Source organism: Equus quagga, chromosome 8, assembly GCF_021613505.1.
Source record: "Equus quagga isolate Etosha38 chromosome 8, UCLA_HA_Equagga_1.0, whole genome shotgun sequence".
NCBI classification, from domain to species: Eukaryota; Metazoa; Chordata; class Mammalia; order Perissodactyla; family Equidae; genus Equus; species Equus quagga.
In genome coordinates, this window is record NC_060274.1 from 85634410 (window position 1) to 85647892 (window position 13483).

A 13483-nucleotide genomic window follows, 5' to 3' on the forward strand; every position below is an offset into this window, starting at 1 on the left:
TCTTTTGAGTTCCTTAGGAATGTGATGACCCCCAGGCAGAAAGCCTATGCTGATAGCCATCATCAATAACAGTTGAAAGATCAGGGTATAGGGCAGCTGCTCCATTCTCTGATGCATACCCAATAAAACAAAGGACTACCAGAGACTGGGACCAGATGTCTGCCCCACCCAGAGACCAGCCACCTCCCGGACCTGGAGACCAGCCCGCTATATAATTGGCCTGTAGTCTTTGTTCTGTAAGGTGGTTCTTTCAGACATTAGTTGGCCCTCTTCCCCTTGCTAGCAAGCTGTAATAGAGTCCTTTCTCTCCTACCACCTTTCCTCCTGACTAGTGGCATGCCTTGCGGGGAGCAGACGAGCCCACTTGGGCAGTAACACTACTTCACCCTTCTCAGTAACAAAAGATGATACACGTTGGGCACCAGCTGCCGGATACTCTTTATTTCTCAATAAGTTTGGAATTTGGTCAAGATAGACGGGTGCTATTTCTTGGTCCCCTCCGAGACCCCAGGGGTTAGACATAACATGTCACTAGATAGACAGCAAGATCCTCTCCACGGGCCGCACAGTTATGTCGACGGGGCTGCATCTCCATCTGCGACACTCATAGTGGTGGCTCGTTGATATTGGTTAAACCAATGAACGGTTTCAGGGCAGCAGAGAGGAACAGGAAAAGCTACAGAGAAGGGGAAACGTTATTCAGGCTTGGAAGGATAAGAAGGAATCTGCCAACCAGACAATAGGAACTAGGCACCGTGAGGCAAGTGCCCCGGGTGGGGTATGTTCTGTGACAACTGATAAGTCCCTATCTTTCTGAGACCCAGTTTTCTCATCTGTAGAATGAGGGTAAGAAAACTGCCCTGCCTCCCTCACAGGGTCCTTGCGAGGGTCACATGACATACGGGAGGCAGAAATGTTTTGGAAACTATAAACTGCTGTACAAATCATTATATAATACTCAATCCCCAGCACAAACATGGACTGTCAGCAGAGAGGGGTAGAACAAAATTTTTTTCAAGTTGATGAATTCTTTTAATCTTTTATAAACTGAACTCTCCCAGAAATGGTTTTCATTAATGCCCAATACCCACAACTGACCCACCAGGGCTCCCATCTCTTACTAAAACACTGATAGCACCCAGCCTGGCTTGCCTTTACGGATGCGTTAAAAATGGTATTTTCAGAGAGAACAATAGAAAAACAGATAGTGTTGTCAGTTTGACATTCCTGGCTAGGATATTTTCAGGCTGCTGATGTCTATATGCAAACAAAACATTTAGGAACCAAATGAGTGCCTTATGAATTTCTTTCTTCTCTCCAATTTGCATAGATGGGAGGCCAGAAGAAAACAGTAGTGGCAATCAAATTTCAATGGTAAGGAAACAACGAGGAGTTTTTGACTGTAGATAGCTGTTTAAATAATCATGAAAGCAGCAGCTGGCTCCTTTCTCTCTCTCTTGTCCAATTAGGAGCTGTTTTCTCTGCAAGGAATACTCAAAGGCAATCATACCTTGATCCTCCATGTGTCAAAAGTCTGTCTGAGACTGACTTCTCATCAGCGCCATTTAAAAGAAGAAACAGCACGTTCATTTTTCGGTCTCCGTATGCCACCACCTCAGAGAAAGGTTGCGAGCTTTGAGCAGAAATCTTCTTTCCACCCTGGTGTGTAGGGCAGGGCTGTTTCTTCTAGGGTGGAGAGAACTGTGCCAGATGAGGTAAACACTCCGTACAGGCAGCTGCGCTCAGCACGCAAAGTGTCTCGGTGGGACGAGCGAGAGAAAGTGCACATTAGGGCGAAGAGCTTCGCCATGGCCACCCATCAGCGGCTCTAGGAAGAGAGACGCTCTGTAAATGAGCCACTCGCAGGCAGGTTAATGTTTTGAACATAGTAACACTCTGCGTGCAGAAACCACCAGATAGGGCAGACGGCAAATTTCACTTCCAGCCACATGGTTGTGCTTTCGCCGTAAGCGAAAGTTCTGGCAGCCTAGGGAGGAAGAGGGGAGAAGGAGGCTTTGAAATACAGCCTAGCCCTCCTCCCACCTCTGTGGTGCCACGGGGCAGGGGCTCTGCTGCACAAGGGAGCCTAGTGATTGATTAGAGCCAGGGTCATTCTCGTCACAGGCTTCACACGGTTCCCCAGGTGCTGACAGCCTTCCCAGAGTCGACAGTGTTCCCCGGCCACCTCTTGCATGTCCAGCCCTGTACTAGGTCTTCTGGGGGCTTCAGAAGAATAACCATAATCCCTAGCATCTGCAGAGGAGAGTGGCATTGGTTTACAAAGTGCTTTTCGCTTCAGGTGGTGTGCATTGTTGTTTCCTAGTAATCCCGAGGGGTCAGAAAGGACCTGGGAAGAAGGGTAAAAGAATGCCACCTCATACCAAGAATAGCTCAAATGTACTGAGCATTTACCAGACTCATTTTCTGAATTCTCATATTTAGTTCTCAAAAGCACCTTATAAGGGAGGTACTGTTATCATCTCCAACTTGCTGATGAGAAGACAGAGGCTCAGAGAGGTTAAGTGAATTGCCCAGGTCACACCGCCAGGGCGTGGCAGAGCCGAAGCTCCCAGCCAGCTGAGGGGATCCGCAGTCTTCTGAGTCCCTGAGCTATGTTGCCTGGGTTTCCCGTTTGGACACTTAGTGCTGTTCCTCCCCCAGGGAGAGACATTCAACAAGCATTAAGAGGCTACTGTGTGCCCAGAATAGCTCTAGACACTGGGGATGCATTCATTCATTCATTCAACAACTATTTCCTGAGTGCTCACCATGCACCAGGCACCACTTTGTGCTTGGAGAACATCAGTGAACAAGCTGTCTCCCCTCCCAGGGCACATGTTCCACTGGGGCAGGCAGATGATAAGCAGGCTACGTTTAAGGAAGTAATTGGTCTATTAGAAATTGATAAGCTCTATGGACAAAAGAAAACTCAGGGCATAGCAAAGGGGACCAGGAGTGCTGGAGTTGGGGCGAGGGGCCAGAATACACTTGGAAATAAGGTGGTCAGGGCAGGTCTCATTGAGAAGGCAACATGCAAGCACAAACACTGAAGGAAGTGAGGGAAGTAACCACACCCTTACACGGGGAGGAGCATTCCCGGCAGAGGGAACAGACAATGCGTGGTGTGTTCAAACAATAGCAAGAAGGCAGAGCGACCAGAACAGTGGTGCAGTGGAGAGCAACGGGAGGTGTGTCACCATGTGATAGGAAGCCAGGCTGTGGCGGGCCCCGTAGGCCATCGTACAGACTTCGACTTTCACTCTGAGTGACTCTGAGGGCCCTGCCGGGCTCTGAGCAGAGGAACAGCTCGTTCTGACTTGTGTGTTTGAAAGACCGCCCTGGCTGCTATCTTGAGAATGGACTCTAAGGGGGCAACTGTGGAGGCAGGGAGGCCCCACAGTGATGCAGATAACAGATGATGCTGACTCGGCCTGCGGTGGCGAGAGCAGTTCAGCTTCTGTGCAAATTTAGAGCCACACTGCAGGTCTGCCGAATTGTTAGACCAACTGAAACCTGGTGAAAAGAGAGCTGTTTTTGTAAAACAGGCACAGAACATAGGAACCCGTGAATGGTGATTTTAAAAAACTGACAACTAGTGCCAGCTGGGAAAGAACTATACCTATAAGGACCCTACAGAAGGCATGACAATTGTAAAACTAGAAAACATAATAAACTCTTTGTTTTTATTCTTTATACCATTAAATTCAATGTATTCATGCAAATAAGCAAGCCTCGCTAGCAAAGCCACATCATTTATGACTGTATCCTCGTGATTGTGCTCAGAGTACGGTCCGTAGAAAGAGGAACAGTATTTTAGGAACCATCGCAGCTTTGTTTTCCAGGCTGGACTCTATTTCAATCCGTTGGGAAATGCAAATAAAAGGAGAAAAGGAAGCAAAAGAATGCATGTATTATTTAACTGTTCCTGATCCCTATGACTATGCAAACGTTGTGACTATGAGAATTCAAAGGAGATTGGGTTTTTCTTTTCTTATAGATTTCATCTCTAAAATACTAATTCAGAAACAAAAGTGGCCAGATGGAGTTGATTGACAGGGCTTGTCTGAGAGGAGGACAAGCTGTATACAGTGAGGAAGGGAATCATGCCTGGGCTGGTGTTTTATCCTCTCTGAATGTAGCAAAGGAAGGGTTTTGCTGTCAAGATGGATTGGATCATCATTTGATCTTTTATCATGGGTGAGTGAGGGCAGGGGAGGAGCATCAACAATCTTTACCAACGGACCCTGTGTGCCAGCACTCTGCTGTCTTACCTTTGTATGCGCAGCTTACAGTCTTTTAATTCAGCCTGATACTGTTCTTTATCAAGGCGCACACTGTCTTTAATAGTCACAGTTGAATGAAGAGCTTGCTTTCTGCTCAGCCATATACTTAATGGTCCCATATTAATGGGACAGTATTCTCAGTGGAACTCACTCTCACAAGTGGACTCTGATGCTGGATTCAATTCTGAGCATCAGGAGCTAGCCTGGAACATCTATACACTCCTGCTTGCTGGGTGGCAATTTGTGCAGCCCATATCACACTGTGGGTTAAGAAAGCATGACCTGCTTCCCATAAGGAAACTACTGTGGATAAATGTCTAAGCTTATTCTCTTCAAAATAAGTCTAACCATGGGGCCTGCCTGGTGGCGTAGTGGTTAAGTTCACATGTTCTGCTTTGGCAGCCTGGGGTTCGCAGGTTCAGATCCTGGGTGTGGAGACCTACACACTGCTCATCAAGTCATGCTGTGGCAGCACCTCACATACAGAATAGAGGAAGACTGGCACAGATGCTAGCTCAGGGCCAATCTTCCTCACCAAAATAAAATAAAATAAAATACGTTTAACCCCTTGAGACATTCTTATTAACTGGGATCACTATTTCTGGAAGTGCTAGCCACTAAAAGACAAGAAAGGGAAATAAGTAAACAACACTATTATTACTTGTAAGAATTAATTAGAAATAACAAAATTTCAATTAGCGGCCACTGCTAGAAACCACATTATATGTCTTTGAGGAAAAGTTCAGAGATCACCCCTGGCTGGGTAGAGCCTCAGACATCAACTTGCCATTGATGGGGAGGGAAGGGGCTGGTCCCGTGGCCAAGTGGTTAAGTTTGCGAGCTCCACTTCGGCAGCCCAGGGATTCACCGGTTCGGATCCTGGGTGTGGACATGGCACCACTCATCAAGCCAAGCTGAGGCAGCATCCATGTAGCACAACTGGAGGCACTCACAACTAGAATATACAACTGTGTACTGGGGGGCTTTGGGAGAAGAAAAAAAAAAATAAAGATTGGCAACAGATGTTAGTTCAGGTGCCAATCTTTTAAAAGAAAAAAAAGGAAGAGGGGACATTGATTCTGATATTTTCTGATATTTAACTTTGTCTACATGTAAAGGCGAGATCAGAAGAAAGGGAAAAGTTTGTGAACCCCATGTCCAGGAATAAAAATGGAGGGCTGAAAACTAAGGCCTCCTTATTTTTTAAACATCTCAAAAGGAAGTCAGACGTTCCAGACCAAGGACGACGGCTAGAAGAACTTTGGATATATTGTCAAATTTCTCACATTTTTTAAAAAACTCCGTGATGATTCTTTGTATTCCTCTCCAAATTACCATACACACACACACACACACACACGATTAGTGGTAAAACTTTAATAAGAAAAAAGCCTATGAGTTTGTTTTCAAGCGTGATGATTATGAGACCTTTGCCCTATCCCACAGCCGGGTTTGAGAAACCCCAAGGGATACAGTAGATGGTACCAGTGATTGAGGCTGTGTCTAGGCTGGCTTTGGGCAAACAGAGTATCACGTGTTAAAAAGGTACCAGAAATTCAGCATGGAAGTAGCAGACAGGTCCAGCATGTGAGAACGGCTAGGAGAGGAAGGGATGATAGACTGACTTCTTGGGAGGTCATCTCAGAGAATATTAGAATAATTTTTCTTGGGGCCAGCCTGGTGGCACAGCTGTTAAGTTGGTACATTCCGCTTCGGCAGCCTGGGGTTCGCCGGTTGGGATCCCAGGTGTGGACATATGCCCTGCTTGTCAAGCCATGCTGTGGCAGGCATCCCACATATAAAAAAGTAGAGGAAGATGGGCACAGATGTTAGCTCAGGGCCAGTCTGCCTCAGCAAAAAGATGAGGGTTGGAGGCAGATTTGGCTCAGGGCTAATCTTCCTCAAAAAAAAAAAAAAAGAAGAATTTTTCTTTTGGTTTAAAAATATCTCCTCCATAGCTTTTGGTACATAGATCTTTATAAGTGTGTCTGAATCTAAGAAGATTGCTTCATGACAAGGCATACTTTTTCCCCCCCATTACCATGGAAACAGCACTGTGCTCATGTGTCAGGAGCTCACACACACAAACACACACACACACAAACACACTCTGTATATTGCTATATTCTCAGGGAAATGCCTTTTATGCCTTCTCTTTCTGGTGTTCTTTATACTTCTAAAAAGACACATACAGAGCCAAAATTTTACGAATTCTTACTCTGCAATTGTTGTCTATCATCTCCTTTGTTTTGACTTTTAGAAACTCTGAATTTAGGTTTTTCTTCAACATAGTCTCTCCTAGAAGTGAAATGAACCATTATTTGCCCCTTTACCGACCTCCAACTTTTCTCCCACTCCTTAAATGAACATAGTGTAGATCTCAATACATTTAGTTTATTAATTTAAAAAGAAACCTACTTCAGATTCTACTCAATTTCTTTGATGAGTATAATGATGCATTTCATATATTTCATTTCCTTAAATATCCTCTACCCAAAATATTGTTTTTAAGTGGCAAAATAGCAATTCTTTGAAAGAATGTTGATGAATCACAAGTTCATCTGAGCATGGGACTGTAGTTGTCTGCTTTAGTCTTCAATCTATATAAACTTGAAAAGAAACTAAACCTTGAAAAAAAATCTGATCAGAGAAGTAATTTATTTCAACTTGCTTTTTTTATTTTATTTTATTTTTTTTGGTGAGGAAGATTGCCCCTGAGCTAACATCTGTTGCCAATTTTCCTCTTTTTCTTTTCTACCCAAAACCCCAGTACATAGTTGTGTATCCTAGTTGTAGGTCATTCTAGTTCTTCTACGTGGGATGCCTCCACAGCATGGCCTGATGAGCAGTGCATAGGTCCTCACCCAGGATCCAAACTGTTGATCCCCAGGCTGCCCAAGTGGACTGCGCAAACCCAACCACTCGGCCACGGGGCTGGCCCCTCAGCTTGCATTTCTTAAGCGCCTACTATCCTACTTTATATGACCCAGTTCCCTTGACAGCTGATTCTGATCACGTGAAGAAGCTCGTGATCAACTGTGAGGCTGGCGGGTACAGCATTTTGGTGAGAGTCAGGAGACTGGCCTTGGATTTCACCACCAGCTGTGGGCTTCCACTTCAACTGAATTGGGCCACAGAATCATAACCTGTAAAACGAGTGACTTGAACTAAACCATCGTCCTCGTCCCTTCAGCTCCAAGATGCCATGGCTCAATTCAGCTTCAGAGCCAGGTCCGATGGAAGTGTGTGGTTGATGAAGCAGCTTTAGTGAGGCTCACAGTGTAGGGAGTGACTCAGCTGGGCCACTGGATGACGTCTGACACCCCCTCAGTCTTCCCACCTCTTGATGCACCTATCTCTACCCAATGACTTGGCCCACGGGGTGGGATGGAGCTCCTCCCCAAGCGTCCCTTCCAGACCATACCTTCTTCTGCCTTCATCAAATCTGACTGCCCTTTGTCACTCTCCCACTGAGGCTAGACCACCTAATACACTCATTCACACCAAGTTATCCAGTGGCTTCATTTGTTACATTCAAGGCAACATTCTTTAATTGTAAAGTTACTTTTTGGAAATACCAGACCCTGGTAAAGTCTCCAATTTATTTCCTACAACTTTCCCTCTCTCACCATTTGCTTCAGCCTCAAGGGCAATTCCTGGGACTCACCAAGCTCTTGACTCCCCCACTACCCCTGGGGCCTTGGTCTATGGCCAGTGCTGCTGCCACTGCCCAGAGAGCTCCTCCTCCACTAAGCCCTCTGTTAACTCCTTCCCACGCTCCAGTGCAGGCTTCCAAGTCCCTTCCCCCAACTGAGCTGTGGCTCTGCTCCTTTCCTTCTTAGATCTCACCACCAAATATGACAATCTCATAATTGTGTGATGTCCATCTCCTCCAGTAGATGATAAACTTCATGAGGGCAGGGCGCCACTGTGCACCCAGTGCTGCCTACACAGGGGTTCAGAGACAAATAGCGGGAATTTCAGGCCCTGGCACACGCTGATGGCAGAGACATTTTTGAACAGGTGAAACTTGTCTCTCATCTCTATCTGCAGTGTTCACCTGGCTCCTGAAGGACAGACATCAGCAGCAGAAAACATCATTACTCCCAACTGGCCTACAAGTATTTGTCAACAGAAAGGCTTTGTCTTCCCATGAAACCTTCCTGTCTTAACTCCAAAGCATTTTATTCTGAGTTTGGGTAAGCGTGTTGATGACTGCAGCCCTTAGAATATGAAGCGCAGTGGCAGGAACATGAGACTGAGATAGCAAAGTTGAGACTTGCTCCCGTCTCACAGTGAACCTTTGGCAGAATGATGACCAGAATCCAATTTTTGCCTCTCTGGGCCTCAGTTTTCCTCCTCTGTAGATGGACTTACTCCCTTCCCCTACCTCACTCCTCAGAGGACCCTGGAACTCCTCAATTTACATGCAATTCTTCTGACATCAATAATATCCAAATCCCTCACATGTTAAAAAATAAAGAGGAGTATAGAAGTGTGTCACACATTTAATCAATACACATATAACATTTTTTAGATTTTGTGACATTTGTGACTTTATCACCTTTAAAAAATTTGTTATATTCTGTAAATAAACATTCATGTTTATATCTAAATAAATCACTCATGTGAACTTTTCTTTAAATAATTGGCTTATAGAGTACACATATTCCTGGGGATAAAAAAAGGCATTAATATCATTTTTGCTGCCCAGATTGACGCTGGAAGATTTCAAATTGCCCTACTTGTTCTATTTTTCTTGCCTGCAGAATGGATAGGCGACTGGCGGATTGCCCTCAAATCTCTGAACATTGGTTCCAGCTTTAAAATATGGTTTCACATCCTGTTTTCACCACTAAATCAAGGTGAGTTAGAAAGATCATTTAACCCCTTTATATTGTAGTTTTTCACATGTGAAATGGAAAGAGTACCTGTCTCTACATACATACTGAGGAATTTGGCAGAGGCTGTTGGAGTCAGTGGTTGTGGCATGCCAGTTCCATCGAGAAGTCTCACCTTAGGGCAGCACACTGATGCAGCCTTCCAGGGATTGGTGGCACCTTTGTTGCTGGGTCCCATGGGAGGTTTCCAGAGGGTGGCGCTGACTCATGGAGTTCTGTGGCCTGAGAAGACAGATTTAGTGTTACTTCTAGAACAGTGGCTCCCCAAAGGTCCAAGTCCAGTCGGGTCTGATCAACTTACAAGGATAAATGTGGTATGTGTCCGTGTGTGAGTATGTGAATGTGCGAATTATTGCCAACTGTTCTTTCTTTTGAGATAATGTCCTTCCCACTCTTTGGCATTAAATTGGTGTTTTTAACGTCCATAAAATGTACTCGTCCATAAGATTCCAAGTCTGCTTGGAAACACTGAGCTGAAGAACAACCTTGTTATTGTTTCCTAGATCTTTTGTGACCTGGTTTTGTCAGTCAATGATTAACTTACTTTGGCCAGCAGAGATAATGTTAAGCTTTGGAAATTTACCTAGCTTCTTAAGTGGAAGGACACTAACATTTATGGAGCGTATACTGTGTGTCAGGAACTGTGTTTGGTGCTTGCATATCCATTATTGCATTGAATCATCTCGATAACTCTAAGGAAGTATTAGGCCCATTTAAAATGGAGAAATCTGAAGCTCAAAGAAGACAAGTCATTTGAACAAGGTCACAAGTTGTTAACCAGCAAAGTCTAAATTTGAACTCAGTTTGTCTGAGCCCAAAGTCCATAGCCTTTTAAACTCACTAGCTTAATTCCCAAAATAAAACCACAAAACACATATTTTAATCTGGGATATACTTTTGATGTCCATTGAAGACTATTTGGGGACTGGCATTTTAATCCTAAAACCTAAAAAGAAATCATGAAAAGATATTAGGGGCACAGGGATTCCCTGTTAATAGAGACAATCCTGGCTTGACCAGGACTGGTTAATCCATGACACTGGGCCTCTTCCTGGCTGTTGGGTGGGTGAGGGAATCTGAAAAGGTCCCAAGGCCAGGGGCCAAGTGAGAATAAGTACGCTAGTCACACTGTGGCCCTGAGTGCGTTCTAGAGCTAGGTGTAAAATATTCTAGATTATCTCTTCTTTGGTAACATCTATCCTTGATTCTCCCTCTGTCCATAAGAATAAGTAACATTGACTGGATTTCATGATACAAAAACAAATGACTCATTTGCCCTCCAGGGCCACAACTAGCAACTGGCCTTGTATTCAGTGATACATGGGCCAGTGTTTACTTCTATATCTGATACCTCGTTTAATCTGTGATTAAATTCCACTATGAAGATGGAAAAGAAAGACCAATGTTCTGAATTTTCAAGTCTTCATTGTTAAGAAATCAGTTCAAGGGAAGGCCAACACTTTGGGAAGAATGACCAGAAGTCTGTAAACCCCATGTTTGCAAACCTTATTTAAAAATGTGGAGTCCTCGCCCTCCTGCCTACAGGTTCCCATTCAGTAGGTCTGGTGTGGAGTCCTGGAATCAACTAACAAACGAATTGGGGTATTGAGTGCAGGCAAAAGATTCAAGGAACACATATTGTAAATAGTTCCAACATACATTTCATTCAAGGAGGAGATAAGCATTCATTTGCTAGATGGAGGTTTTCCTTTATTATTTTTCTTTTCAAGTGATAAAGGACAGCACATTTTGAGCCTAAGGCTGAGAGGGAACCACATAAGCCTCCAAATAATTTGTTTTCTGGGTGTACTTCAATATAAAAAATGAACCAAAGAGAAGAATTCTTAGCTGTAGAGAATTCCAGAGAGTTGAGGTGGAGGATGGGCTATAACCAAGGAATGCTAAAGATCCAAGAGAGGACGTGCTCACACATACCCTTCATGAGGACAAGGACTGCGCTGAGCCCATCAGCATGAAGGCCATAAATCTGAACTGAGCAGTCATGCTAATTCAAAAGTCCTTTGGAATTTCCAGACAGTTCTGTTTTTATAGAGTATACAGGTCAGTATATCTTGCAAACACTGCCTGAAAATGTCAACGCCCTGGCCAGCTGCCATGCTTCTCTAAGGTAACATGCACCATGTGAAGGGCTGTCTTCATGGCTGTTTATGGGCGGGGAGCCATTCTGGTTGATCAGTACCCGGGCTGAACCAGTTGTTAAATATACTGAATGTCATCCTAACTGTGCAGCGCCTCTTGGGCAAGTTGTGACCATGGAGGGTCACAAAGAGAGAAGGTCATAAAGGGTGCCTTGAGAAAGGAAAGCTGGAATCTGAGACAAGGTGGCAGGAAGAAGGGCAGGGAATACAACTAAAAGTACTTAGCATGCTGTCTCCAGCTAATTGGGGAAACTAGGCCAGGGATGGCAGTTTCTTTAGGAGAGTCAAAACTGAAGGACAGGTAGTGGCTCCCTGGAGCCCTGAGCTGAAACAGACTCAGAGAGCAGAGTCTCAGCAGTGAGCATCTACAGTGATTGATTACTGATGTCTGCCAAGGGCTCAAGAAGGGGTGTGTGTGTGGTACACTTGTTAAGGATGCTCCAGTTAACATGGAGCTACATTTTAAACTCTCTGGCCTTTTGCTGCTCTCTCCTTTCAGAAACATACCAGCTTTTTTCTTTCACCTCATGAATATACATAACCATCTACATGCTGCTCAAATAAGAGATTTATAGTAGTTTAGGCAGAATCTCTCCAAGGTATCTGAGCTAATGAGCAGTAAATGCCACTCAACATATGTCTCTAAAAACCATGAACAGGGAAATCCCTGTAAGTTGGCTTTCCCTGTGTAGTCACTTATTCTCTTTGCAACAGATGTTCAACGCATCAGGTTCTCCCATGCCCTGGAACCAACTGTCACCTCAAATCCCCTGGAGTGGATCATGACTATGGTAGCATTTATGACATCTGTCACTGGGCTTCACACAGAAGACATGGTAGATTAATATGAACTACGACTATGAAATCATCAGCACTTTCAGTCCTGACGGAGCCCTCTGAAACAGCTGCACCACTTGATGGTGTTGATGTTCCCAGCTGTGTCCAGCTGAAGGGACAAGAAATGACACAGATAGGGCATTCGCCTTGCTTCCTTATCACTCTACTGTCTGGCTTTTGGCCATATTTTATAAAATCAAGTTTCCTTAAATATTAAATAATCTTGTCTTCAGGGACACCCTCCTTTCTAAAAAGTGTATTTTCATTGGAAAACACCAGTCTTTGATGATGTAACCAAATTTTCTAACAGTTTGACCTGAAAGTTGTGCTTTGGGCTATTTGAGGTTGACGTGCTTATAGTACTGGGTTGTATTAGTCTGGTTTTCCAGAAAAACAGAACCAATAGTATATAGAGAAATACATATAACAGGAGACTTGTTATAGGAATTGGCTCATGCGAACATGGAGGCTGAGAAGTCCCACTGTCTGCCATCTGAAAGCTGGAGACCCAGGAAAGCCAGTGGGGTAATTCAGTTCCAGTCCAAAGGCTTGATTGAGACCCAGAAGCGCCATGTCCAAGAGCAGCAGAAGACGAATGACCCAGCTCAAGCAAAGAGCAAATCCTCCCTTCTTCCACTTTTTTGTTCTATTCAGTTCCTCAATTGACTGGATGATGCCCACCTGCATTGGTGAGAGCCATCTTCTTTACTCAGTCTACTGATTCAAATGCTAATCTCTTCCAGAAACACCCTCACAGTACACCCAGAAATAATATTTTACCAGCTATCTGGTCACCCCTTAGCCCAGACGAGTTGAAACATAAAATTAACCATCACATGAATTGAGAGCATAGAGCCTTAAAAATCATTAAGATTTAGAGAAGTAGTGACATTTTTCAGTTTTAAAAAGAGCAGTGAGTGATTCGATTGCGAATGCTAATTATAGAAAGATGCCTTTGAGGAATTGTGTGGGGAAAGACAGAGGAAACAGCAACAGGATGAGGGGAAGATAGTTTCTGACTATTTAACCTCTTTTCTAGAAACAATGAGGACTTCTCAGACAAACAAGATTATATCTTGGATGCAGCTCTATTAGCATGTTCTCTTCACCCATTTATTTTGGCAAGAATTAATATTTGCTGTGACCTACACAAATTGGTCCAAGGGCTGGTATGGATCAACTTCAAATGCATTTCTGACAGGGTAGTTTGACAATAGCAGAAGTATTAGCAGCATCTCTGCAGAGTCATCTAGTGTCTCTATTTTTTCTGACCATTTCTTCTGATAGATTACACAAGCACGAT

General features: G+C 44.2%; 1 long non-coding RNA gene across 1 annotated transcript in view; it reads right to left on the bottom strand.

Annotated features, from left to right (window-relative positions):
• Positions 1 to 435: 435 nt before the first annotated feature.
• The window catches only part of LOC124243960 (uncharacterized), a 38733-nt gene continuing 25685 nt past the window's right edge, over positions 436 to 13483 (bottom strand). Inside the window, exons 2-4 of the long non-coding RNA XR_006889819.1 lie at positions 9300 to 9406; positions 1511 to 1828; positions 436 to 676 (exon numbers count right to left, since the gene is read on the bottom strand). This is a non-coding gene — a long non-coding RNA (uncharacterized LOC124243960). The remainder of the gene's footprint in view (positions 677 to 1510; positions 1829 to 9299; positions 9407 to 13483) is intronic.